Below are 26,000 nucleotides of genomic sequence, written 5' to 3'. Positions count from 1 at the left end.
TGCCTAGTCGAAAATATTACTAGGATCTATTCTCAAACAATCTCTTGTCAGTAAGGACGTGGTACGTGTCCTCTAACCTGTGGTTTTCCCGCCAAATGGCACCGCAGGATAAACGGTTATGACCCGAGGCCCTCTGAACTGAGTTGTTTTGCCACTAAATGACACAACAAAATACCAGTTATGGTCAGAGCCAATACGCTCCTTAATAACATCAAATCCTTAAGATATGAATCAATAGGATATGATCGATAGGGCACAAAGCTCTCTGTTAGCTAAGGTGGATTCAAATTTGTCCCCTTAGACAAACATTCACCCCAGGTCTGCAGGTACCCTTAAACGAAGCAACCCATGGCTGCCGACAAGGATCCTTCTGTCAGGTTGGGTCAAGTACCGCTCTGACTAAGTAGACCAGTGACCATGCCAGGACGACAGAACCATAGGATCTTGATCGGGTCCATCATCCATTCCCCCACTATCCGCTTTAAGTGCAAGATGGTATAATTTCTATTTTAAATGTCAAATCCTCCAAAATCTTCAAATTTTCAAATTCTGATTGCCCATGCTGCTACTATATGCTTAATACTTCGTATCTATGGATACAACGTATTTGATTGACGACTAGCCTTAATCGAAAGTTCTCTCTCGTTATCGGGAGGGGTAATTAACTATAGGGGCTTGCGCCTATAGGAAACCAGAACTCAGATTTTAAAGTCACAAAATGAGGGCGAAATCTCTGGTTAGTGTCTTATCTACAAACCCATCTGCCTTCTAAAATTTACCCTGGAACTTAATTTTGTTAAAATGTCACATCGTGTTGACCGAACCACTATATATTTCTGTGTTCTTTATTACTGCTTCTGCATTTAATTTCCGCACTTTGATGTCTGTGGTGAATCTTGATTTTTTGTTTTAAGATTGTGTTTTGATTGAAATATTTTTTAAAATACCAATTCACCTCCCTCTCTTGGTTAGCCTTGAGACCAGTTCATAAGGGCTTAACATCCCTGTAGAACTTTCTAGTACCATTAGAGCACTTTCAGACATAAACACTAATATCTTAGTAAGCTTGACATCTCAAAAACATTGAACCAAACAGGTAATAAACATCTCAAAAACAGGCTCTTAATATATTCTTTAAGGCTAAACAGATATTTTTGGTTCCAACTGTTTTCACCTTATTCACATATTTACCTTAAGCTCATTTTGCAGATTTGGTCTTATCAAATAAGCTAGTTGTCTATGATCTTGAGAATCAAGTTATTGGTTGGACTGACTACAACTGTAAGTATCTATGAATCCCACTGTTTTTTAAATTTGCTTCTTTTAGGAAATTCCTTATTAAAGAGAAGCACTGGCTTTATTTTGTTCCTTGCTTTCAGCCGTTATTTGGGTGAACGTAGTTTGCTGGGCATCTAATAGTGCAAAATCACTTTGCTTTATCTCGTCTTGGATTTCTATAGCAATAAGAAAAAGAAAGTTATCCTTTATATACATAAGTATTTATAATTACACGTTTAAAGCAACATGTATCAGTGTACACGTGCACTTCACATTTCTTCATAAAATTGTCTATACCTAGATACCTGCGTCCTAGTGTTCACGCATTTGTACATGCAAGCACATATTGATATATTCTTGCGTACATCCAGGCATGTATGATGCTAGGATTGCTTCCTTTTATAGAATATTATACCAGAATGATCCAAATATAAGTGATGATATCTTAGGCATTTACTCGATAGGATTGATTTGAAGGAGCTAATAATTTTGTTTTGTTGAAGCTTTGAATGGATCTGCTATGCTGACCTTAGGGCCATGGGAGCTTGGTTTAAGGAATATTTAAATCTATGGTCTAAGGGAGGTATAGAGGGTTTGGAGGAAGCATGCAGCCATAGTGAATTAGGATCCAGCTCTTTGTAGATGTAGGGTAGAATAAATATTGACTCTAGGGTTTATGTATGAGTTTTAGCTTTTATTTGAACTGCAAGTTGTTTAGAAGAATTAGGAGATTGTGGCTGACATCCAATTGAGGAAGAGAGATTAGGAATTTTGGTTTTCATAAGAAAAGAGAAAATGAGATGAGTAGTTAAATTCTAATAATATTCCTCTTAGTAAAAATGTTTTTGTAATTGTCTATTTACATTTATGTCTGAAATGGGATATCTAATGTTTTATGCAGTGTAGTAAACCACTTGTTCCTGAAACATTATATTTTTTAAATATTTTGTGTTAGTAACTTTAATGTTCTCATGTGTCTTAATAATCTCTCTTTATAAGAGAGCTCTCCAAATTTATTACAATTCTCCTTGAAATGGAAGCTTTTTAATATCATCAAGTATAATTTATCACAAACTCACTCATCCGTGCAGATTCATCATGTATTTTCTGCTCTTGATCTTTTTTAGGTGATGATAGAAGTTGGTAAGGTTCGACTCATCCATCTCAACTAAATTATGTGATATGATACCACTTGTTTGGGAGCGTGAAACCAAATGGGGATCAAAAGTTAGGCCTGATTTACAACAACAACAACAACAACAACATCAAGCCTTTATCCCACTATGTGGGGTCGGCTACATGAATCCTTTTTCTTCCTTGTGTCCTATTAAAAGTCAAATTCTCGTTTAAATCTAATAAAGAAAGGTCATTCCTAATATTTTCTAACACCATCACTCTGAACAATAGATCCAAGATATCTAAAACGTGTACTCTTATTAATGACTTGATCGCCCAAAGTCACAATCCCTTCAGTAGGTCTATTACTACTAAAATTACACTCCATATATTCTGTTTTAGATCTACTCAAGCGAAAACCTTTAGACTCTAAGGTTGACCTCCATAATTCAAGTTTACCTTCAACTCCCTCTCTAGTCTTATCAATAAGAAGAATATCATCAGCAAAAAGCATACATCAAGGTACATCCTCTTGCAAATGTCTAGTGAGAACATCCATGACTAAAGCAAAAAGATATGGGCTTAAGGCTGATCCTTGATGTAACCCAACCGAAATAGGGAAATACTTGGTCAATCCACCTTGTGTTTGAACACAAGTAATAGCTCCTGCATACATATCTTTAATGATTTGTATATAAGCATTATTGACTCCTTTCTTTTCAAGAACTCTCCATAGCACTTCTCTTGGAACTTTATCTATGCTTTTTCTAAATCAATAAATATCATATGTAGATCCTCCTCTATATTTCTCCTTCAAGCCTCTTAATAAATGTATGGCTTTCATAGTCGACCTACCCGGCATGAATCCAAATTGATTTTGAGAAACATTAGTATCATGCCGCAATCTATGCTCCATAACTCGCTCCCATAGTTTTAAAGTATGACACATTAACTTAATACCTCTATAATTCGTACAATCTTGTGCATCACCTTTATTCTTAAAAATAGAAATTAACACGCTCATTCTCCACTCATTTGGCATCTTTTTAGTCTTCAAAATAGTATTAAAAAGTTTAGTAAGCCATGAAATTCCTTCATCTCCTAAGCATTTCCACACCTCTATTGGAATATCATCAGGTCCAACAGCTTTTCCACCCTTCATTTTCTTTAAAGTCTCTCTAACTTCAGTTTTACTAATACGCCGATAAAAACAGAAATCTTTATTTTCATTTAGGGTGCTAAGGTCATTATAGTCAATCTTACCAATAATCAAATTAATTATGACCCAAATGTTTAAACCAATAGTTGATGACTAACCATTTGTTTTTTTAAGATCAACATTAATACAACACATTGAGGAGCTCTGATATTGGCAAGGCTTGATAATTTAATATTTTCTTTTGCTTGTTGTTAGCAATATGAGTATTTAATTTTGAATAGTTGTTAAAGTCCTCTAGGATACTTTGAAGTGTGTTTCATAGGCAATATTTGGATTCCCTTTGTTGGCTTTTGGTTTCTCAAGTATTTTGGTTGGCTGATCGTATTCTCTATGCATATTTTGTTGGTTGTTCATGTTCCCCATGCAGATTTTGGTGGTTCATGTTCTCTATGCAGATTTTGATGGTTGTTCATGTTCCCCATGCAGAGTTTGGTGGGTATTTTTCTCCTTGCAGTATTTGTTTCCCTATGCTGGCTATTTTTTTCCAACGTACTGCCCCCTTTTTCCCTGTTGTTGTTTTCATATTATAGGTATATTAACTCCTTATTAAAGCGGCTAACTTGTGAGGCTTCTATTGGCTACTTTGGATGATACATTTATGTGTCTGTTGGGTTATGTTCCTCCTATATGGAGCCATTTTTTTTTGCAAGTGAGGAGTGTGTGATGATTTTTGTAATGTATCCTGTGGGTTTTATTCTAGCTTGCGAGCTATCCTCCTTTTCCCTTTTCGTCTTCTATTTCGTCGCGGTTTTACACTTCTTCTTTATTCACGGTTCTCGCCCCATCTGGATCTTTCTCCTCTTAAATTATTGTAAGTCTTAATTTGTGTCGTGTCTTGTTCTAATATAAATTGTAAGTGGTTTTTATTAGAAGATGAAAGCTTTGTTGTATTTTATTTGTCATATTAAAAGGAATGTCTTTTTTTATTGAAATTCTATTTGGTATTTTTTTCCTTTGCATACTTAGTGCTCTCTTACTAGACTTAGGATTCCTAGGTTGCATCAATTTGATATAACAGCTTTGGTTTTTGTGATTCTTCCTTTCTTTTTCTTTAGAAAAATAAGAGGACAATCATTTACAGGCCTAAGTTTCAAGTCTTTCTTTTTCTTTAGAAGAAAAAAAGGACAATCATTTGCAATCCTTTCTTTTTCTTTTGAAAGTCAACCTTCTATGTCAGCTATTTCAGAAGAGAAAATTCCAACAATCAGGATGATTTCTCAACAAGGATGTTCTATTGATACACTTCAGAATGAATTTTGCAAAATACAAGAGATAATGTATTTATGTGCAGAACGATATAAAAATAGGAAGCTTCAGCTTTTCTCTTAATTTGATCAAGAGAAGGAGACCATATGAAGAAAGTACGACGCGCTAATTCAGGAAATAGAAATACCGCATCTTCAAAGTTTTGAGACGATCTCAACAGGAGAAGAGAATTCTCCACCAGGGGAGAATTGATGTAGGCAAAGGTTGATAAGTTTATATTTTCTTTTGCTTCCTTGTTAGCAATATGAGTATTTAAATTCGAATAGTTGTTGGAGTTCTCTAGGCTGTTTTGAAGTGTGTTCTCTAAGCAACATTTGGATTCCTTTTGCTGGCTTTTGGTTTTTCAAGGATTTCAGTTGGATATTCATGTTCTCTATATATATATTTTGTTGGTTGTTCATGTTCCCCATACAAATTTTGGTGGGTTGTTCATGTTCTCTATGCAGATTTTGTTGGCGGTTTATGTTCCCCATGTAGATTTTGGTGGGTTGTTCATGTTCTCCATGCAGCTTTTATTTCCCTATGCTGGTTGTTTTTTCCACGGTGCTGCCCCCTTTTTCCCTTCTAATGTTTTGATATTCTAGGTGTATTAACTCGTTAAAAGGGCTAACGTATGAGGCTTCTATTGGTTACTTTGAATGGCACAGTTATGTGACTGTTAGGTCATTTTCCTCCTAAATAATGAGCTATTTTTTTCTGCAAGCGAGGAGTATTTGATGATTTTTGAAATGTAACATGCGGGTTTTATTCTAGCTTGCGAGCTAGCCTCCTTTCCCATTTCCCTCTTCTATTTCGTCTCAGTTTCTACCTCTTCTTCTCTATCAGCGGTTCCCTCCCCATCTATATCTTTCTTCTCTTAAATTATTGTAAGCCTTAAGTTGTGTCGTGTCTTGTTCTAATATAATTTGTAAGTGTTTTCTGTTGACGAATATTTTCGCACCGGCTCGACCTCGATCGAGCCCGACTAGGCTCGATCGACTCGATCGATCGACGTCGAGACAAAATCGACTCAGATTAAACTCCAATTTAATTAAATTAAATCAATTTAATTAAATTAAAATTAAATCAAATCAATTAAAACCCAATCGAACCTCGTCGAGCGTCGTCGAACCCAATTCGACGTTATTCGGCATCAATCGGAGTTCAATTTCGCAAAATTGACTCAATCGAACAAAATCGGACCCAAATCGACTCAATTCGATTCGGGTCGAGCCCAATTCGGAGCCAATTTCAGCCCCAATTGATTGATTTGGGCTCAATTAACTCCCCAAATCAGAATTTTGAACCTAGGGCTGAGATTTTCTCTCAAATCTCACCCAAATTTGGGTTCAATGTACTCAAGTACATTCTCCTCGTTTCAAGTAACGAGAGAGCCTCATAGGCTCATTTGGGCGGTCCCTTGGGTTGTCCGTCCGAAGCCAGAGCGAAACAAAGAGCGTGGGAGGAAGAGAGGGGAGCCATTCGGTTCCCCTGTTTTTCTTTTCGTTTCGGTCCCGCGACACAGAGAGCGAACGAGCGAGAGAGAGAGGCCGAGAGCGGAAGCCAGGAGCGGGAACCCTCTTCACGCGTGCGGATCCTCCGGCCGACCCCGTCCAGGGCTTCGGCAAAGCCTTTTGGGTTCGGTCTTCTCCCGTCTGCCGCATTCCTTGGAGCCGCTAACCTCCAGGTTTGCCCCAACGCCTCCCACTTCCTCCAGATTTGGGTTTGGTGTGACATTGTTGCTGTGGAACGCTTCTCCTCCTTCCTTTCTCAAGTCCGGCGAGTTCGTGGTGGTCAAGAAAGCTGTTGGAGACTTCCAAACAGCAAAGGAAGGCTTTCTACGCTCTTGCTTCTTCGTCTCGGCGACTGAGGCTAGTCGGGAAGCTGTTGGAGTTCAAGCAGCAAGGAAGGCTGTTAGTTTCCTTTCAATACGGCGATCCCCTCATGAGAGCGAATAGTTGCGGGAGACTATCGAAAAGTAAAACCTGTGTTTGGGTGTGTAGACCAGGCAGCGCAGGAAAAGCTTGCGGGAGCTTCAAACCAGCGATTTGGAGGGCGCTTCGAGCGTCCGGGACAGCAGCGGCGACAGTTCCGGATACTTGGACAGCGACTTTGGAGCTTGACTCGGAGCTTGGAGGATTTGGAGGTTGGAGCGGAGCTTGAACAGAATTGGGAGGCTTGGACAACCCGGGGAAGGTATACCACTAAACTTAGGCGAAACCTAAGGCTCCCAAGGCAATTGCAATGTGGTTGAGGATCCAAAGCCTTAGGTCTTAGAAATTTAATTTTTGGTCTCCAAAAAAGCCATTCGTTGGTGTCATTCGCAAAATTTATGGAAATGTTGGTGATTTCATTGGTCGACTCTTATGTGAGAGTCGCGGAGAGGATTTTAACGCGTGTAGAGGTGGTCGGGTTGGGTTATCAACCCTGTCAAATGTACGGTTATGCATCATATTGAGCTTAGCACTTCGCTACATTAAACCTTAGGGCATGTTCTTGTTGTAGTAAAACATAGTGGGATAGTCACATCTTTTCCAAATCTCATGCGGTGTATTGTAACTTATAAAAATTAGTAGTATGCGCGGAAATAGACATATGATTGGAATTGTTTTGTGGAGCTTTTGTGGGGCTTGTCATAAGCCTTGCACATATCCAAAATATTTGGTGATGACTTATTGTAGGGATCTAGTGTGAGTCCAAAGATTCACTACGAAAATCCTAGAGCAGTGTTTTTTGAGTCAAAACCTGCGCTTTGGATGTGTTGTAGTGGTTGTGTGATAGAAAAGTTGATGGGCTAATGCATTTTTGTTACGCAAATATTGCGAAGTTTGGAAACTCATTTTAATGTTTTTTGAAATGGGTGCAAAACTGCATGCCAAAGTGAGTTTGATCCGCTTAAGGCTTTAAGATACATGTTTTCCTACTAAATCGATGAATTTCAATGCATGTGTTATTTATTTTTGCTTAAAATTGAGTGAATGATTTAACTTGCAAAGTTTTGAAATAAATGTGGTTACTTAATCTAAGTGTTGGTGAGATTGATTTTGGGCATTTTCACGACCTAAGGCCCATGATCAATGCTCATCATATTTAAGGGGTTATTTAAGCTCAATTTTTTTCCTAATTTGGCAGATAATATCAAATCAAGTCTGCAAATTTCCAAAATAATATTGGTATGCGATTAGGGGAAACACTTTTATAGAGCTTTGGATAATATTATAAGTTGTCTTCCAAATTCAAATTGTGGGACATCTTTGCTATACAAATCATGCCAAAAATTGAATTTGGAATCTTTTTCATTGATGTTGGAGCTTCTAGTAGTGTCTTTCTTTCTCATGTATGGCAATTTTCGGGGGATTGCAAGTGTCAAATTTTCATTCGTGACAAATCTTAACTACGGACAAAAATCGTAGTTCAACTCTCTTTGCTTGTGATCAGAATTCTACAATCACTGCACCTATGCTTTCGCTCATGCATGTGTATGTTTGGAGCACACAAAGCTCATCGTTTTTATTGCATGATTGTTCTCGAACTAGGATTCAAAGCTAGGTTCATACATGTTTGTTCTTAGGTCCTCGAGATTTGGCAAATAGATCTTTAGTTTCTCCTTAGAATTTCAAGTCCCAAATCATATCAAAATTTTGATTTGGGAAAACGCTTCTAGAGCGATTAGGAAGTTAAGCTTTCTGCTTTAAGCAAATCCTAACTTTGTAGGAGTAGTGGGAAGTCTCTCTTAATGACATGTCTGCACACTTAATAGTTGGGACGTTCTGCTAAGTACAATTATTATACGTACATGAATCAAGGTTTTAGGAAAAATCTTAAGCTCTTTCCCCCATGTTACATTTGCTAACAAAACGAAAGTTAGCAAATAAATTGTTTCTCCTTCATAGTGATGATTTGGGAATTCTCTAAAAATTCAACCTGTATTATTATGAAAATTTTGGAGCTTAGGCCAAAGATCTAAGTTTTCCTTTTCTTTTGTTTTGAGACTAAGATCATGAAAGAATTGCTTTTTAGGCTTAGGATTTTTAAAATCTAGCTATTTCATTTGCCTAACGTATAATAGGGTAATGACCTTAATTTGTGGTGCGAAGAAGAATACAAAATTATTCTTAATGTGATGTTATTTGTTGGAGGACAAGCTTCAAAATACTCATTGATGTCTACTAGTTCTATCTTAGGAGGCTTATCACCAATTTTTCCTTCTTTTCGTTTGTTAAGATCAATTGGAAATGAATGTTCCTCCCCCATGTAATGATATTTGAAGTTCCAAAGGGCTCGATTAATTATCATTAATGTTAGTCAAGACGTCTTAGAAAGCAAATTCTAAGTGATCCTCCATTTGAATGTTGACAAATCACATGCCTTCTCTCTGATATATGGTTTATTGTTGGGACATTCAGTCTTAATGTTATTGTACTGAATCATCTAGGATTTAGGAGAATCTAAAGGAGTTTTTATTTTGTTGAGTCATAAAATTTAACAATGAAGTATCTATTCCTTATTCATTGGCGCTGCCCGAACAAGTGAATTGACCTTTGCCTTCGAGTATCAAGTACTCAAAGAGCATTCATGAGATTTTTGTTAACTTCAAGTTACTCTCTTCCTTTTAAACCGCAAAGTTTCAAGGAGGCTAGGAGATCACTCTGCATTGGATGCGGGAACAGACAAAACATGTTTCTTCCTTCACGTCAAAGTTTGTAGGAAGCTTCTCAGTGATGTTTATGTTTGGGTTGGAACGTAACAAATGCGATCAGGTCGTATGCGATGTGAGAATAATAGGAAAAGATATGCATATTCGAATGACATATTGGTAACTTATTGTGGAGGTTAAGTTCTATGGATACAATTAAAGGTCAGGGATAAGGAGGCTCCTCCTTGGACACCCATGTCCAAGGGAATCCCTTCAACATGCAAATTCAAAAATTTTGCTTTGTTGTTTCTTCTTACTACACTTAAGAATTGTAGAAAATCCTCTCATATCCTCTAAGGCAAATCTAGAAGAAATGGTCATGTCGCCCTTTGAACACCCAAAGTGTTGCAAGGGACCTAGAATGTGGAACTCCAAGTTACACATTATTTAGCTCCCTCTACCAACAAAAGAAAGTGTAGAAAAATAACACCATTCACTTAGCGCTAAATTAAGTGAATGTGTGTCCTTTTCTTATGAACACGCAGTGCTCAAGAAAATTCTTATAACTTGCAACTTCAAGTTGCACATGATTTCCCCTTTGTACACACAAAGTTTGTTAGGAAGGTCATCTTTCTCCTTCAACTCAGTTGTAGGAAGCTTTCTCAAGTAATCTTATCTGTTTGGAGGCCAAACCAGAATAATCTTTCACCCCGCCAAGAATATAGGATTCAAATCCTAATATTCATCATTTGTGCTTAGTCCTAATTAAGCAAATGAAAGCTCTCCTTGGGACCATGTCCAAGAAATCCCTCAACATGAAATTCAAATTTGTTTGCTGTTGTTCTCCATTATTCCTACAACAAAAGTTGTTAGGAATGTCCCGTTCTCCTAACCAAATTTGGTGAATGAGTTCGGCTCTCCTTTGGGACACCAGAAAGTTAAAGAATGCTTGATGTGTAGGGCAAATCTAGCACATATCTTTTATGTTTGCTTAGGTCTCCAATACTTAGCAAGCTAAATCCATCCATTGAAGAACAATGAAGTGTATCTAATGATACGTTCTCCTCTCTAGAATATCGTAGACCCAAAGTTACTATAAATCTTTCTCACTGTATTGAACCAAACTTCAAATAAGTGATTCAACTTTTGATTTGCTTTAATCCAAATTAAACAAATGAAACCCAACTGCTCTTTGAATACAACAATTCAGGAGACATCTTTTTGATTTGTATGCCTCAAAAAGCTACTGATCTCCTATATCATCTATTTATAGGTTCAAAGCTTAGAAGATGTAATACGCTTAGCCAAAAGCTTATAGGTTTCCTTCTCCTTCACTCCAAAGTTTGTAGGAGATTTTTCCCCTGCTTCTTAGCTCTAAAAGGGCTAAGGGAATTTCCAACTTTAGCCAAAAGCTAATACGACGGATTTTACTTTCGTCGTTCTTAGCTCCAAAGCTAAGAGAATCATTCCAACTTTTAGCGCAAAGCTAAACGACGGATTTCTACTTTCTCTTCTTAGCTCGCAAAAGACTAAGGAAGATGCTTCAACAATTTAGCCAAAAGCTAAAAGCGAGAATTTCTACGTTTGCTCTTTTTAGCTGCAAAAGCTAAGAAGAATGCCTCAACATGTAATCAAAATTACATTGTTGGGCAGGCCTTCTTAGACCCAAACTCTAGAAGGGATCTTTAGGTGGTAACTAACACACAGAGCCTCAACACTTGTGTGCACAACCCCCTTAGGCATGGCTAGGATTAGATTTTTCTTTGTGTGCGCATGTGATTATGTGTGGATTGATTCCTTGGAATTGTCTGCGTTGTGGGCACTTGCCCTAAGGGTTAATAATGAAATATAAATGCTTTCTGTGCAGGTGGTATTCAAAAAGGGGGGCTCAAAAATGATAGATTTTATAATCTGTTCTTGCAATGGCGGTACTGCTTATAACCCCCAGAGACCAAAGGTAGAAGGCAGGGGGCCTAGCACTTAGCATTAAGTGCTTAGACAATTTTGGAGATGATTCTGCTATATTAAGATGCCTCCGTAACTCTGTTTTGGCAAGATTTGAGTCTTTTTTTTCATGTATTTGGTTAAGAAATAGTGATGTAAAACTTGTGAGGTTTGGACAAGGTAGCAAGGAAGGTAAAGGATGGCCGAAAGACCTTTTTGGATAAAGCTTGAAGACCCCACAAGTAAGTTTGTAAAATATTGACTTGGGTTGTATAATGGCAGGAACTCAGCTGCCTAACATGTTTGTAATAACTGGGACATTATCACATTTCTTCTTATTATATATAGCATGTGTTGAAGTGTTTACTGGTGTCGCATAGTAGAAGAAATGTCTTTTCCTTGATTTTCTTCTCTTGTTTTGTGGGTGTGCCGTGGACTTGGATTCGTAGGCTCTTAAGGATAAAAATAAATTTCTACCCCTTAACATGTAAGCAACTTAATAATAAAATCAAATTAGGCTCCATGCTTTTCAAAAAAAAAAAAAAATTTGCATGGCTCCCTCAAGGAGCAAGTCTTTCAAAAACAAATTATCAAATGGCATAGCCAAAAATGTGTTGTCATAGTAGAATGCCCTCATATAAGGATTAGATAGATAAAAGTGCTTTTTTTTGTGAGTCACATTGGCATACCACACATACTAAGGCAATCTTTGGCTCAAACGCAAGGCTATATAGTCATACTCTGTCTAAATAAAAAGAACTCCTACACTCTACATTTGCATGAGACGGCCAGAACTGCATTTGTTAAAAGCGATTAGGAGGAGTTGTGTTGGTAGTCCATTCCAGGCGGGGCAATAAATCCAGAAGTCGGGCGGGTTATGCCTCTTGTGAGGTGTAACTTGTAAGTCCCTCTTTGCACTCGTTAGATCTAGGTTCGAGGCACTACCTATCGGTAGTCCTCACCTTAGTCTTAGGGTCCGAGGCATGGGTTGATTCCAAATCACCCTATAAGCCCTCAACTTTCGGGCAATTCCTCCAACAAGTGTTGTTGGAATGTAAGCCCCAACATTCTAATAAAAATGTCAACTTAAACCAAAATTAGGTTGTTAAAATGTAAAGCCCAACATAGGATAGTTTGTGCACCTCTGAGTTTCATCTCAGAATCAAGTGCCCCTACTTCACCTCATTTGGCTTTCATTCCCATAATCTAAATCTAAGTTGATCTACTCCTCCTTGAAATCCTAAAGGCCAAAACCCTTTAAGCAAGACTTTCATGGATTAAAAAAAAAAAAAAGCAAACTTTAGCCAACATTTAAATGACTTCAAAAAAAAAATGAAGAAAACCACTAGTTTAATCAAAAGTTTTCCCAAATCAAATTTGGGATGTAATTAACCATAGGGGCTTGCCCCTATGGGATGTCTGTACCCCAGAAATAAATAAACCCCACTCAACCAAACATTGAGTGGGGGAATCTCTGTTAAATAATTGTAAATTTTATTATTGAGCCCATAAGAAAATGATATTTTTACCCTCCGGGGTAATATATCGTATTCTTATGCCGTGCCACAAAAATTCTCCAACATTTTTTATTAAAAGTTGAAAGCTTAGTTGTGTTCTATTTGTCATATTAAAAGGAAGGTCTTTTTTATTGCAATTCTAGTTGGTGTTTTTTTATGTTGCATACTTAATGTTTTCTTACTTGGCTTAGGATTCCCTGGTTTCATCAATTTCGTATCAGAGTTTTGCTTTTTTTTTATTCTTCCATTTTTTTTTAGAAAAAAAAATGGACCATCATCTACAAGCCGATGTTTCAAGTCATGATGTAAAGGAGTCAAGATGAATTTGATCCTACAAATTTGAAAGTCAAGATTCTATGCTAACTATTCCAGAAGAGAAAATTCCTACAACTAGATGGGTTTCGCCACAGGGATTTTCTATTGATCCACTTCAGAACGAACTTTACAAAATACTAGAGAAAATGTATTTTTGTGCGAATGATATAAAAATAGGAAGCTTCAACTTTTATTCGAATTTTAGAAAGAAAAGGAGATCATCCGAGGAGGGTACGAAGCGTTAATTTAGTAAATAAAAATGCTGCATTTTCAAAGTTTTGAGACTGTACTATCAGGAGGTCAGAATTTTCTACCAGGGGAGAATTGATGTGGGCAAGCCTTGATAATTTTATATTTTCTTTTGCTTCATTGTTAGCAATATGGGTATTTAATTTCTGCTGGCTGTCGGAGTCCTCTAAGCTGTTTTGAAGTGTGTTCTCTAGGCAATATTTGGATTCCCTTTGTTGTTTATGGTTTCTTAAGGGTTTTGGTTGACTGTTCATGTTCTCTATACACTATTTTGGTTGTTGTTCGTGTTTTCCATGCAGATTTTTTTGGGTTGTTCATATTCTCTATGCAGATTTTGTTGGCTGTTCATATTCCCCATGCAGATTTTGGTGGGCTGTTCATATTCCCCATGCAGATTTCGGTGGGCTGTTCATGTTCTCCATGCAATTTTTGTTTGTTTATGCTGACTTTTTTTCCAAGGTGCTTCCCCCTTTTTTCCTTCTGCTGTTTTCATATTTTAAGAATTTTAACTCCACATTAAAAGGACTAATTTGCGAAGCTTCTTTTGATTATTTTGGTTGGCACATTTATAAGGATGTTGGGTCATTTTTCTCTTATATAAAGAGCTATTTTTTTCTACAATAGAGTAGTATGTGATTATTTTTGGATTGTAACCTGCAGGTTTTATTCTAGTTTGTGAGATAGCCTCCTTTCCCCTTTTCCTTTTTATTTCATCTTGGTTTTCAACCTCTTCTTGTCTATCCACGATTCTTGCGCCATCTGTATCTTTCTTCTCTTAAATTATTGCTTGTCTTAAGTTGTGTCGTGTTTTGTTCTAATATAATTTTTAAGTGGTTTCTACTAAAAGTTGAAAGCTTTGTTTTGTTCTATTTGTCATTATTGAAAGGAAGGTCTTTTTTATTTGCAATTCTAGTTGATGTTTTTTTTTTTTTCTTTTGCATACTTAGTGTTCTCTTACTTAGCTTAGAATTCCTAGGTTCCCTCAAGCTCTTAACCAACACATTTTCAAGTTCCAATTTTCTGCTTTATGTTTTTTATATCAGTATTATTATAACTTTTAATTAAAAAATGTTAGTTAAAAGTGAAAAATCGACTGAATGTTTTTTAGACATTGGTTAAAAATTTGATGGGAGTTGATTGCTTGGTGGTTGACGTAAGGATGATTGACCTTCTTTACATAGGACTCACTCATGTGGCCAACCAATGCAAGCTCAAACAAGCTTAAATCTGGGTAGTTGTACCATTCAAGGCATGATTTAAGGCTTCTAAAACAAATCAAGATCAAATCCACAGAAAATAAGGAAGATTTCAACAATTTAAGCATATTCCATGCAGGAATGATTAGCTCCTCATTTCTAGCTTTAGCTTTAAATTTTTTTATTTGTTTTAAAACTAAGATGGTTGCACTCTTATTTCAAATTATTGAATGTTTAATGAAATTTTACTCTGTCAGCAATCTTTAGTGAAGTTTGGCCGACCTCCTTGAAAATTTATTGTGTTTGAAGTTTTTTTTTTCTTTTCGTTTACAGCCTTGCTACTCGTGGTTTTAGCATACATCAAGTCTAGCTTACATCCTGAACATCTTCATGATCATAGAAATTATCCCACAAGGCCCCAACGGCATCTGTGATCATCCATGCTCTCCACCCAACCTCAAATCCCACATTAGGTCCTCTTGATTTTGGACCTCACTGCAAACCAATAGCTTCTACCCTTGCCCTCAGTGGCCTCCCTCTTCCCTCCAAGGTCACACAGCCTCGACCTTTCTATGTCCACCTCTTGACCGTGCCTCCAACAAGTTAAACTTTGGCCCTCCCTATTGCCAAGACTCTATAATTAAATCGCCTTCCACATTCAACTCTCAACTTACACAAAAAACTCCTAAGACCTAGGCTTTATTTGGGGTTTTGATTAAGCTTTTCTATTTTTATTTTTAAAGTTCGTTTCTCAGCACATTTTCAAAAATACTTTACCAAAAATAATTTTTTAAAGGCAAAAGATTGAAATAGTATTGAAAACACTATCTTCAAAACACATTATGTTTTATGACTTTTCTTACCACAGAAACAATCGAAAAGTTGTTCGGAACAAACCCCAACGCTAATTTCCATTACTTATACATTCCATGTACCTTAACACCATAAATCATTATGAAGCCATGATTTTCTTCTACACATAAATGATCTTTTCACTATCATCCCATCAAATTTGATATAAGTGCTTTGGAGAAACTGGCATAGCAAAAAGGTGCAACTAAATTATTTAATAAGGCTCCTTGATTTGGCATTAAAAGTGGTGATTTGCTCTCTACTTATCAGTAACCTCTTTTAGTTTCTTTTTAAGTTTGTTCGTATCTTTGCAATTAAATATTTAGGTAACATACATGTCTGACAATTCAAAATATTAGCATGACATCGAACTAGTGAGCATCACTTAAAAGCCAAGCTAACACTAGCATTAAAACTCATATAATCCATTTATATTTTTAAGGGTAATATGTTTGTGATTTAGATCATAAGAACTAAAAGTATATTCTTTTTATTGTCTTTATTATTATTATTATTATTATTATTATTATTATTATTATTATTACTTCAATGTTTTATGCATTCTTATCTGTGCTTTTGGAAATTTATCGCTAACAAGTGCTTGGAAGCTAAAAAATAAACATACACACACTTGCATCTTGTTTTATTTAATTGCATCAGCATTATTTTCGTGGAAAAAAATATAATAAGCACATTATTACATTCTCGAATGTTCTATATCATGCCTTGATGCAACCTAGGAATCTTAAGCCAAGTAAATGAACACTAGGTATGCAAAAGAAAAAAACACCAACTAGAATTGTAATAAAAAAAACCTTCATTTCAATATGACAAATAGAACACAACAAAGCTTTTAACTTCTAATAGAAATCACATACAAATTATATTAGAACAAGACACGACACAACTTAAGACTTAAAATAATTTAAGAGAATAAAGATATAAATGGGACGAGAATCGTGGATAGAGAAGAAGAGATAGAAAACTTAAATGAAATAGAAGAGGGAAAGGGGAAAGAAGGTTATTTTGCAAGTTAGAATAAAACCCGCAAGTTACATTTCAAAAATTATCACATACTACTCTCTTGCAGAAAAAATAGCTCCTTATATAGTAGGAAAATGATTCAACAACCACATAAATGTGCTAACCAAAATAACCAATAGAAATCTCACAAGTTAGCCCTTTTAATGTGGAGTTAATACACCTAAAATATGAAAACAACAGTAGGAAAAAAAAGGGGGCAGCACCTTGGGAAAAACAGCTAGCATAGGGAAACAAAAAATTGCATGGAGAACATGAACAACCCATTGAAATCTGCATATGGAACATGAACAACTAGCAAAATCTATATAGAGAATATGAACAACCCACCAAAATTTGCATGGGGTACATCAACAACCAACAAAATCTGCATAGAGAATATGAACAGCCAATCGAAATCCTTGAGAAACCAAAAGCCAGCAAAGGGAATCCAAATGTTGCATAGGGAACACACTTCAAAATAACCTAGAGGACTCCAACAACCATCCAAAATTAAATACCCATATTGCTAAAAAAATAGATAATTATCAAGCCTTGCCTACATCAATTCTCTACTCGTGGAGAATTCTCACCCCTTGATGAGATCGTTTTAAAATTTTTAAGATGTGACATTTTTGTTTCATGAATTAATGCATCATACTTTCTTCGGATGATCTCCTTTTCTTGCTCAAATTTGAACAAAAGTTGAAGTTTTCTATTTTTATACGGTTCTACACATAAATATATTTTCTATTTTATTTTATAAAGTTTGTTCTGAACTGGATCAATAGAACATCCTTATGGCGAAACACATCTGGTTTTTGGAATTTTCTCTTCCAAAATAGTTGGCATAGATGGTTGACTTTCAAAATTTGTAAGATGAAATTCATCTTGAGACTCCTTTAAATCATGATTTGAAACTTCGGCTTGTAAATGATTGTCCATATGTATATTTTAATTTTTTTCTAAAGACAAAGAAAAGAAGACTCACAAAAAACAAATTCTCTGATATCAAATTGATGCAACCTAAGAATTCTAAGCCAAGTAAGAGAACACTTGGTATGCAAAAGAAAAAAACACCTACTATAATTGAAATAAAAAAAGATCTTCCTTTCAATATGACAAATATAACACAACAAAGCTTTCAACTTCTAATAGGAACTTCATACAAATTATATTAGAACGAGATACAATACAACTTAAGACTTACAATAATTTAAGAGGAGAAAGATATAGATGTGGTGGGAATCGTGGATAGAGAAGACGAGGTAGAAAATAAAGATGAAATAGATGTGGGAAAGGGGAAAGGAGGCTAGCTTGCAAGCTAGAATAAAACCTGCAGGTTACATTCTAAAAATCATCACATACTACTCCTTGTAGAAAAAAACAGCTCCTTATATTGAAGAAAAATGACCTAACAACTAGCCACATAAATGTGCCAGCCAAATTAACCAATAGAAGCCTCACAAGTTAGCCCTTTTAATGAGGAGTTAATACCCTAGAATATGAAACAACAACAGGAAAAAAGGCAGCAACACCTTTGAAAAAATAGTCAATATATGGAAACAAAAACTGCATGGAGAACATGAACAATCCACTGAAATCTGCATAGGGAACATGAATAGCCCACAAAATCTTCATAAAGAACATGAACAGCCCACCGAAATCTGCATTGGGTACATGAACAACCAATAAAATCTGCATTGAGAACGTGAACAACCAACCGAAATCCTTGAGAAACTAAAAGCCAACAAAGTGAATCCAAATATTGCCTATAGAACATACTTCAAAGCGTAGAGGACTCCAATTGCTATCGGAAATTAAATACCTATATTGCTGAAATGAAAATATAAAATTATCAAGCCTTGTGTACATCATGCCTCCATAATCATTGTCACGACCCTGCCCGGTTAGCTCGCAAGTGCGAGGTGGGAACAGAGGTCGGACAGGATGAAGATAAAAGAAACTTCATAATAAACAATTAAAATATCTCCAAGTTGTATCAAAAATAAAGAAAGAGCCACTGCAGAGTCTCCAAGCAAAACTTTTCATTTCATCCATTCAAAATACCAATATAATGATTCCACATTGAGTTTACAGAATATAAAAGGGGATCCAATAATCATTTTCTTACTTATCATTTCTTAACCTTCTATACAAAAATCAAAACTCAAAAGAACCTGCCGCCCGTCGTCTCCCTACGACGGTAAGTGCGCGGTTGTTGGTCTGCAGATGAAGCTCAGAAGATCAATACTGAAGCAATAGATATTCAACCAGATTTGACTTTTGTAGATGAGCCTGAGAAGATCATAGACTATAATGTTAAGCAGCTTCGAAGCAGAGAGATTCCTTATGTTAAGATTCTTTGGAAACATGGATCGGAGAAAAATGCTACTTGGGAGAAGGAATCAGAGATGAGGGAGAGCTATCCTCACCTATTTGACTAAGGTATGGTTTCTTATGCTTGTCTTAAATTTCGAGGACGAAATTTTTATAAGGGAGGAAGAATTCTAAAACCCGAAAATATCGTTTTAGATCTCGCACGCTTTTCAAAGCGCCGCAACGAGTTTTAAGTGAAAAATTCGAGGTTGTCGGATTTCGACGGGAATAATTTTAGAAATTAGAGCGCAAAATTCTGATCGTTTTGATATATAGGACTTATGTTTAATTATTTGTATTTTGAGAATTATAAATTTTGGAAGATTAGAAATGCCAATGTTACCCCTATGCAATATGAAGGCCGAAATTACTTAAGTGGGGGCAATTAAGTCATTTGGCAGAACCCATTCTCCCATTATACTAAAACCGAAACCCTTCACTCTTCTCCCATTCGCATGTCACGACCAAACCGAGCGGAACAAGGAGAAGGCGGACGCAAGGCTCGGACGGCATCTTCGGCGGCGGCTCCGGCGGCGGTTTCCGGCGGCCAAACTTGGGGAAAATCGTAGGGGAGACTAAGGGCAGACAAAGGTATACAATAAAACTAGGGTTTTCCATCTCTTTCTCAAGATTTTTGGATGAGAAGATTTCTAGGGTTTTTAGAAAACTTGGATTTTCTTTGAGAAAAGTTTAGAGAATGATTAAAGGATATTTATAAACCTTAATGCGAGTTGATTTCTTGAAAATATGAATTTTTGGAAGTTAGGGTTTCACTCAAAAATGATTTTCTTTCAAAGTATATTCACAAAGATGTTTCTTAATGATTCTTGGAAGATAATTATGGAATTTGATTTAAGTTTTATAAGAATAAATTGTGTTTTGTAAATTAGGGTTTTGTAGAAATGAGAGTTTTCTTTGGGATAAGCTTAGAGAAAGGTAATGTGATGTTTTTAAAACCCTAATGTGAGTTACTTTTATAAAAATATGGATTTTTGAAATCAAGGGTTTTATTTGATTTTGATTTTCTATTAAAATGCCTTTGTAGAAAAGTTTCTATTTGTGGGTAGGAAGTATTTTTGTGAAGATGGATTCTTTTTAGAAGAAGTTTTTGCATGCCCTAATAGTTAGGGTTTTCCAAAGCTAGAGTTAGGATGAAATCCTAATTCTAGTTAAGATAAAATGGATTTAGCATGGTTTAAGTGAAGAATTTTTATAGAAAAACCAATGCTTTATATGTTGATTATCTACATGCTTTGCCTAGGGTTTTTCTTTTAAGGTTTGAGGGAGGAAAACTTATGCTTACACATTATGTTTTGTCATTTATAGTGTTTGATATCATAAGAGGAAAAGGGGAGTAAGGATTTTTGGAGGTTCGCATTGTGGTGCATGAATTAAGGTAGGTGGAATGGAAGTTCTTATAAATTTAGCCAACCTTTCTTTCATTGCATTTACATAGAAATGGTAAATTCTTTCATGCTTATTATGATATCTTTTTATGACTCTTACTTCTTTGTAAAAGTTCATGGACACTCAAAGCAAAAGCAAAGGTTCTCTTTATGCAAATGTACAATTCATGAATGTATCTTATGCTCATTTCTCTACTCTTACTATACATGTCTTTCCTCTTTACATGGAAAAGCACACATAAGCATATCAAGCATGCATATCCATAGGGAAACTACACTTGATTAGTTTATGAAAGATTTACTTAAAGCATCTCTTATGGTTATATAAGTATATCAGTATTAAGTGTATGTGCATGTTGACGCGGGAGTATCACATGATAAAGGAGGCTCTTATGAGCTATGGTAAAGGATGATTCCTATGAACCAATGGTAAAGGAAATGGCCAAATTTTATGTACCTGATCAGTACAAGTGATACTCCCGAAACGGGTGTTATATTTACATATTAAACTATTAAGAATGTTTCATATTCATGTTATGCATTTGAGACTATCATGTGAGGCAAAATGTTAAAGGCAAAATGGTAATGTTATGAAAGGAATAAGAAATTGAAAGTTGGGGTAAAGATATGCATTTGCTCTAAGCAAAAGTTTCTTTATGTTGATGTTTCTTTTGTTAAAATATCCCAGCATGATATAGTTTTCTTCTTTGATTCTAAATTTATTTGAATTCCATTCACACCTATTGAGTTTTATGACTCACCCTCGTTGTGGGAACACTTTTCAGGAGGATCTAAGAAAGGGTAGATGGCAATCAGCATCAATGAATCATATGGAGTTTTAAGTTTACTTGTAGAATATTTGTCTACTATGGTCATTGCCAATTAAATTGAAACCCAAGATTGGATTGAAAAAAAGAAAAAAATATTCAAATGCAAAATATGATGGATGAACATTGTTGCAGAACATGTTGAGTTATGCAAAAAATATTAACTATTCAATTATGAAAAAATTTCCTAATGTTGAATTTATTATGTTGCCATCATCATTATCATCATCATATAAGGAGTTGATCATTATCATCACTAATATGAAGATATGATGAAAATTTATTTATCACCATTAACGTTCATTTATGGAGATCTTCATCATCATAAAAAAAATAAAGAATGTATTATTCTTATTTCAAGTGAAGGTGACATAATTTAGATATCTTGAAAATAACTACATGGTCATGCACTCTTTTGAAGTGGGCTTGGTCAATTTGTGTAATCATTTTAACTTTCTTGTGACATCTTTCCCTCCCTCTCCACATTCCATGAAGGTTCCAATGGAAACAAAAGTGTGAATAGTAATTTAAAGTTCCGGTTCCAAGGGAATCAATCAATTAAGTGCTTAAATATGGAATTCAATAGACTATGGATTCACGAGATAGCTGATCCCTCCCTTATTGAAAGGATTTTTATATTATTTATATTTTGATGCATTTCATGCTTAAAAAATATATAAATATGTGAACAAGTTGTATTGGAAAGTAAACTTTGTTGATTTCATGCAATGTAAGAGGAATAGTAAAATGCTAGAATTTGGTGGAATTTATCCATCTTATCTTCATTATAATATCATGGGTTATCTGCCCTCTATTTACATCAAACATAATAATCAAATATATAATTTAATAAATCAAATGTACCATAAATCTTAGGAAAAATGCATGATCTCCTGGCCTTGCACAACTTGCCTCTATTATGAATCTTGAGTTGGAAGCTAATTTCCTGCAAAACCATGAGAAAAACCATTGGGTTATGAGAAAGCTATGATGGATTTAAATATAATTGTTGATGATTCTAATGATCCTTTTAGAAGAGTTAAAATAGAAGCTCTTATATTTGGTAGTTTTCATGGTCTTACTAAGTTCTTAGATTGACTTGGATTATTTTTTTGATTGGTATGATATGTATGACTTTCAAAGAACTAAGTTTGCTAAGATGAAATTGATTAGACAAGCTAAGATATATTAGTTTAATTTTGATGCCAAGGAAAAAAGAATAAAGTGACATACATTAACTTGGGTAAAAGTTAAGGAGATGGTAAAATCTAAATATTACTGAAGGCACTATGAAAAGCAGCTTCATAGCCAACTACTTACTTTTGGCCAAGACATGATTTAAGTAACTTATTATTTCAGCCCCATTGAGAATGTTCTAGTTAGAGTTAATTGCATTGATCCAGATTGGCAAGTAGCTAGCAAGTGTGATTTTATGAATGATTCTCATGATTTAGATCCATATACTTTAAAGGATGCCTTTAATCATGCTTTTCTAATAGATAAACGTTAAAAGTTATTTCCTAGCTTAAAAGCTAGAGATTTTACCATCTGTGCAACCCCTTCTAGTACTATTGATATACCCTCAGATTCAGTATCTGCTTCTACTAGTATTGCTCATCATAGGGCATCCACCTAGATGTTACATAGGTACATTTAAGGACACTACTTGTTTCAAGTACCACAGGAAGGGAAACATGGAAAATCAACGTGAGGAACAAATTATATTCTTGGATGTAATTGAAACCCCCGAGGGTGATGGTGCTAAAGAAATTAGAGAAGGGTGCACTTAATTTATGATGAGTAAACTAATACCTCTTTTGCTTGTCATTAGATGTATTTATGTTTCAAAATCTAACTTAGCACATTGGAGACGAAATAATAATTTTAAGCATTTGTTATTGGATTCAAATTTGTCTCTGAGTGACACCTGACGTTCCTAATAAATTTGATGAGCTAAAGCAAGGGATTGGGAGGGGGTATATTAGTAAGTATGGAAAACAGATGAACTAAGTAGTATCTATGAACAATAAAAATGGCATGAATTGCAAAATATGCCTCTTAACATCTTATGTACAGGGTTAAGAGGGTTATAGCAAAGGCTAGTCCTATAAAAAAAATATTCATGATTTGACATGTATAGACTGATACAAACGTGTGCATAGGCCAAAGTATACACGTGTTGCCATCTTTCTCTGTCATTGCTCTGGACACCTCTGGTTATTGTGTTATGTGGGCGATGAATCCTCATGTTTCAGTTCTCGAATGTGAGTGCCATGAATGAGTCCTTCAGGATGTGTTGTGGGTTATTCTATGAAGGCATGCTTCTCGGACGAGTGGTGAGTCTCCCTCGGGGTGAGCGACGAGTGGTTTTCGCTATGGGCTAGTGATGAAAATAGTTGATAGTGCCATTACTATGGGCTCTGTCGGTGCTTGCCTCCAGTAGCTTGAGAAGGAATATCTGTGGATGATGAATAACCTTTGTTGAGGAGAATTGTTTTGAGAGCCAAGTCATCATATGTGAGTGCCTCCTCGAGTAAAGGCTTATTGAGGTGTGTTCTTTGTTTGAACTCACTCGGTACATGTCCATCCTTAACCGACTTCATCGGGAGAGAGCTCCAATAATACAAGCTTCAGTTGGGTCTATTAAGATGAGTGAAAATAAATCATTTCTCTGATCTTTTACAGGCATCTTCTCTGCTCACCTAAATGGTTCTAGTAGGATGAGTTGTAAAGTCCTCAACTAGGTTTCGGAGGTGCTCGAACTCTGTTGTATCATGCTTGTGGTCTTGTAGAATGTGCAAAATTTGGAAGTGTCTCTAACATTGTGTCCACCTTTGTTAGCATCGGGCACTTAAATGAACTCAATTTGAATGCCTCCATCAACTCGGCTATGGATACTTCTTGGGGAGTGATGATCAAGTATTCATGAGTAAGGTGTACCCTTTCATCTCTATATGGGCATGCTATGTGATGCACTTCTTCTCTTCCATTTTTGGTGCATGTAATCCTACAATCATCAGCAGCCTTATTAATCTGGGTACTTTCCATTGGTTGTGATGATATATGTCCTATTGTGTGTGCTGCTTTCTTTCCGCCCTATGAGCCTTTAGGCAATTCCTATTTTGCTCATGATGTTGAGGGTGATATCATATTATTTCCCTCTCTTTAGGGTGAGTGCCCCAAGAAGACTCATCCATACTATTATATTCTTCTGCACTGACATAGCTACTAGTAAATTCTAACAACTCGACCAATGTTCTCGATTCATGTAGATTAAGTGCATACCTAAATGTCCCTTCCCACTGGTTTAAGTCAGAGGGGTCTGTGCTACAGCCGGATCAAGATCTTTGACTTCTAGTATCTCGTTGTAGTTTCTAATGATAAAAGCTCCCTTACTGCTCACTTGATTTCTTCATCTTTCAAAGAGCCTTTGAGCACAGAGCACTTGCTAATTGTGTGATGAACAACCTCTTGAACTCAGAGAAGGGCTTACTCATGCCCAACAATAGGCGAAGAAACCATCGAAGGATGTATTCCTTGAAGGAGGTTTAGAGAAGTTTGCATTTCAATGAGTCACTGATTTGCATCAATGTCGTTGTTTACCCATAATACGTGATATAGTTGGCAGGGTCAAATCTTCCATGATATGACTTTAGGTAAGACATTTTCAACTTTACATGTGGCTTTGCCTTTGCAAGTTCCCCAAAAAAATGTATTGGTCAACTCTAGCTGTCTTATCCTTACTTGCTTGGCTAGAGGAGTATACTCTTCATCATTGGCATGAGTGTCTCTGATCAACAAGAGGTATTGAAGTTAATGCTCTACTAGTTGTTGAGCCAAAGGATCCCTTGGGAGTACTTGCTTTTAGTACATCCCTCTCAGATCGCCTCAACACCTTTTGATTCATTTTTGTTAGTCTCTTTTTTGTCATCATCAAATCATAATGAGTTGTGAAGGTCTAGATTTCCATATTCATGAATGGCTCTTGGTTTTGTCTCATCAATTAGTGCGCGTCTTCTGTGATGTCCCATAATCTAAATTGGAAGAATTATTTATCCTTTAAATAAACAACAATCAGAGCTATCTAATATCATATATTAGTAATAAATAAATAAAATATATTCTATAATTTAAAACATCAAGATTCACATTTATATTCATTCCCAAAATCATATACAATACTCAGGATATGCATACTAAAATTATAACTATTTTATCATGAGTATAAAAGAATAACTAGAATAAAAAAAATAGAACATGCCTCACACCTCTGCTCTCCTGCCCTGACCTGAAATCATTTAATCACATATAATGAGCATAAAAGGCTCAGCAGGTTACCAAAACCTTCAGCTGAATTCAAAGTACGGTAAAAGAGCAATATGCTTGTCAACAGTCAAATTATAATAGTTGCATTCATGTGATTATTGAATTAGTGCAGAAATAATAAAATTTATATGTAGTAATAGTGAAATCGATAAACAACAAAATACTATAGCATGGAAGCTTGTAAAGTAATAAATCAGTATGAGTGTCAAATCTATAAAGAAATCGTCGAATCAGTAATACCAATCAGTACAAGAATTATATAAAATATCAAATTGAAATATCGGTAAAGACGGTCGAAATCAAATCAATGTAATAAAATCATATAGAAATATATACATGTTATCAAGGCATTCTATATCATGTGCTCAATATATCAAATGCTTAATATCAGTACAATGAATTAGTAGTATCAAATAGTATCTGTATCTACACAATAACAACAACAATCTAGTGACAGAGGCAGTAAAATAATGCA

General features: G+C 35.6%; 1 long non-coding RNA gene across 1 annotated transcript in view; it reads left to right on the top strand.

Annotated features, from left to right (window-relative positions):
- The first annotated feature begins 1,146 nt into the window (after nt 1-1,146).
- LOC110110205 overlaps nt 1,147-26,000 on the top strand; it is a 30,444-nt gene continuing 5,590 nt past the window's right edge. The window contains exon 1 of the long non-coding RNA XR_002304670.2: nt 1,147-1,281. This is a non-coding gene — a long non-coding RNA (uncharacterized LOC110110205). The remainder of the gene's footprint in view (nt 1,282-26,000) is intronic.

This window comes from Dendrobium catenatum, unplaced genomic scaffold (assembly GCF_001605985.2).
Source record: "Dendrobium catenatum unplaced genomic scaffold, ASM160598v2 original_scaffold_109250, whole genome shotgun sequence".
Classification (NCBI taxonomy): Eukaryota; Viridiplantae; Streptophyta; class Magnoliopsida; order Asparagales; family Orchidaceae; genus Dendrobium; species Dendrobium catenatum.
This window is presented reverse-complemented; position numbering and strand designations above follow the sequence as displayed.